The sequence below is a fragment of the Lathyrus oleraceus genome, chromosome 2 (assembly GCF_024323335.1).
Source record: "Lathyrus oleraceus cultivar Zhongwan6 chromosome 2, CAAS_Psat_ZW6_1.0, whole genome shotgun sequence".
Classification (NCBI taxonomy): Eukaryota; Viridiplantae; Streptophyta; class Magnoliopsida; order Fabales; family Fabaceae; genus Lathyrus; species Lathyrus oleraceus.
The window spans coordinates 357463930-357467851 of NC_066580.1; the positions used below are offsets into that span (position 1 = coordinate 357463930).

At 38.6% G+C, this 3922-nt stretch overlaps 1 non-coding gene across 1 annotated transcript; it reads right to left on the bottom strand.

Annotated features, from left to right (window-relative positions):
• Positions 1-353: 353 nt before the first annotated feature.
• LOC127124436 (small nucleolar RNA R71) lies at positions 354-460 on the bottom strand. The gene has a single exon (XR_007803926.1). It is a non-coding gene; the product is annotated as a small nucleolar RNA R71 (small nucleolar RNA).
• Positions 461-3922: the final 3462 nt, after the last annotated feature.

Below are 3922 nucleotides of genomic sequence, written 5' to 3' on the forward strand. Positions count from 1 at the left end.
AGATTATGTTGTATTTGATCCAAATGCCATGGACACATGATTTATCTGACCTGACCCCACCGTTGCGTAGTTTGAATTCAAGCCTATGATGTTCCAAATGATGCAAGCCATTGGTCAGTATTCAGGGTCCGCAAATGATGATCCCCATCTGCACTTGAGGAAACTCTTGGAAGTGGCTAGTAACTTTAAGATTCCTGTCACATTGACGATGCCTTCAGGTTGAGGTTGTTTCCTTACTCATTAGGAGATCGAGCAAAAAGTTGTTTGAACTCTCTTAAGCCTAATCCCATAGCCACTTGGAATGATTTGGATGGAAAATTTCTAGCTAAATACTTCCCTTTGTAAAGAATGCCAAAATGAGGAATGAAATTACGTCTTTTAGGAAAGGGGAAGATGAATCTTTATTTGATGAATGGGAAATATTTAAAGATCTGTTGAGGCAGTGTCCCCATCATGGAATCCCAATCTACATTCAACTTGAGACTTTTTATAATGGATTGGTTCCTTCATCAAGGAATATGCCTGATGCTTCAAGTGGTGGTGCATTGTTGTCAAAATCTTATGAAAAAGGTTATAAGTTGATTGAAATCATTACTGCCAACACTTATCAATAGTCAGTTACGAGGGATGTCCCTACTCCTAGTTAGAAGAAACTAACAGAAGTGCATGAAGTTACTAAAACTACTGTTATTACTGCTCAAATATCTTAATTTAATCAAATGATGAAGAATATGATGATCAGTCAAGTCATGCCAGCTGTTGAACCTGTCAAGGTAGTGACTGACGCATTAATAGTTTCCTGTGTTTACTGTGGAGGTGCTCACCTATTTGAGGATTGTTTTGCTAATCCAGTTTCAATTAACTATATTGGTAAGAACAAGTATAACAACCCCTACTGAAGGAGATGGGTGATCCAAAACGCAACGGAATTTAAAATTTCTCCTTTAATGATCCTTACGAATGGGCATGATCAGTGATAGAATCGTTACCTCTTGTGGCGATTGTAACCTTTGATGCAGATCTACGGAGCGATCACGAACGTTGAACAATAACAACGCCTCTACTCAGTCCACACGAATGGATTCCTTCAATCTTGGTGCTAGCTGCTACGAATGAAGGCTTTGAGTGTGTGTGTGTGTGTGTGTGAGAGAGAGAGAGAGAGAGAGAGATAGAAACGAAATTGCAACTGCACAAATGCTTTTACACAAGGGTTCTATTTATAGAACCACTTGTGTGGACTGCAAGCTAAAAAGCCCACTTAAGTGTAAGTGGCCCATATTTTATAATATGCCAAAATCACTTAAGCGTGTGGTATCTTACCATATTTTGTATTCTACTTAAGTACACCGTACCTTACGATGTTCTACAATTCACTTAAGTGCACCGTACCTTACGGTGTTCCTTAGTTACTCTATCTCTCATCAATTCGTCCTTTGTGTGTGACCCTGTAGGTTTTCGCGGCATTGGCAATTATATTAAATCACATATTTAACATAATAAATAGTGAGCGGTATCTAGCAACACATCACTGCTACCAAAGACACGAAAATGTCATGTGATCTGACGAATCCTTATATGATAATACTTATGTGTACAATTACCCTTTTGCCCTTATGTCTATATTGAACACAAGAAATAGACTGTGCCATCCTTGTCCAGTTCAATATTGGACCCATAGACATTTATCCTGTTACGCAGGATGGGCAAATTCCATCTAGGTCACTCATGTCCCTTAGCATGCTTCGTGGAGTACCCATCAACTGTCTTTATGGTCATCCAGTTACGAACAACGTTTGATCAGCAATAAAGCAATCAAATCTACATCTAGGGTCCATAGTGGTTTCAGGTCGAAGGGTGGTATACACCATTATCACCATGAGAATAACTTATGACACTTTGCATAACATTCTATATAGTATTCTCATAGCGGGTCAATCCAGTATAAATATTACTCTTAATATTCATACCTATGTTTAAGACTTGATAACTCCTTATCCATGATCTATGAGATGTGATCATCAGTCTATATACATAATAGTCTTAATGCTTTAATGTTATCCCACTTCACAATAAATCTCGACTATAGATACTTTAAGAATAATGTCCTTATGTTTAATGTGATCTCATGATTAAGTCACACTTGATACATTAAACAGATTATCTATTCTAGGGACTTTATTAAACAAACATAATAAAGAAAAAGCCTTTTATTATTAATAAATAATTCGATATAAGTACTAAAAGTATTGGCCTCTAGGGCTTACACCAACACCTACTGCAACACCAACAACCCTGGTTAGCGCAACCATCCTGTAAGACCCCAATTTTGACCCTAAGATCCCTCATGGCATCATAACATTGCATTTGCATTACCTCAAGGATCTTTAGCATCTTGGTTCCCTTTGCCTTTGGGTGGGACTCCTTGTGATTGGTTTGAGATCACCAAGCATGCTTGAATTATACATCATTGTTTCTTTTACTTTTGTTTACTAACCAAAAGCACAAAAATGTGTCACTAACATCTTTTGTTTGAAGCTTGAGTATCATCCAAGACACTTTGTGGGTTCTATTTAGATGATCAGTCAACACAAGGGAATGGCTTGAGATACTTCCAACAGGTTCAAATGGGGTCTATTCGTCAGTCAAAACGTTAATCTTGAAGGAGCAAAAGTTTATTCATGAGTTGTCATGCTCGCTAGGCGAAGCCCACATGTTTAAAAAAATAAATAAAAATAAATAAATAAATAAATAAAATATAACAGAAATTTTTTGGACTTGGGCCTCTCTCATTTGAGCCCACAGGTCCACAAAAATCAGGTTATAAATTCAGAGTTTCAGTGAAACAAAATTTGATTCTATTCCTATTACCCTGGCAGGGAAAAAGATAGTGAGAGAAGAGCTAACAGAGTTCAGAGCAACCTCCAGAGACTGAAGGGAACTCATCGGCAAAGAACCAATTCCCTCTCATATAAACCCTCAGATTGCTTTGCAAACCCAACCGTGCAATCCAATTTCATTCAATCTCTCCAATCAGGTTTGCCTTATTCCAATTACTTTATGCTTTTAATTTGAATGCTCTGAATGTATGAGGTATTATGGGTGAATTTGATACCCTTTTGATGCATGTGTTTGACAAGAGGTTTAGGCCTCCTACCCTTGGTTGCTTTTTGTGAGCTTTTTGTGAATTTTAATGGCATGATTCATGTGGTTACATTTTGATTTGGGGGCAACTCTTGATTACCCTATCTTGTTTCTCTAACCTGTTTGTTGAGTTTTGTTTTGTGAGGGCTCATATGACTCTTTCAGAGATGGCTTTCCTGGTGTTCCACTTTATTTATGGGATACCACTTGGAGGTTTATTCCGATTACCTGTACTTACTCGCTTTCTTTGATGATGCTTAGCTTGGAGAGATCTCTGGGTTTCTTATCTCTTTAATTGTTGTTACTTTGGATCTTTATCTGTGTGGTACTTTTACCTCTTTCCCATATTTTGCTGTTTTTTTAGCTGGAAGACCTCGATAGGAGGCCATGTTTTGGTGTGTTACTTTTGTCCGGTCGGTCAGTGGAGAGGGTTCCACCTTTCTGAATCCCCACTTGTTGTCATGAGCTCTCCCTGTCCAGGGTTAAGAGCTATGAGGTCTTATCCTCGTTACCCTTTTTTCATTGATTTTTCTTCTCCTAAGAACACGTTTACTCCTTCTACTACAGACGAGTAAGTCTCCAAAGGTCGACCATCCGGTAGATTGCGTAGTAACGTCGTTCAACACAACCCTTACCCCATAGGTGGTCGAACTACGTTTTGCTCTGATTTTCATCCCAGATGAGATACGTAGGCATAAGACGCGACGTCTTAGCGAGCACACTCCTCTTTAACCCATAGGTAGCTGAGCTACGAAGACTCTTGTTAGACTATGGCACGGAT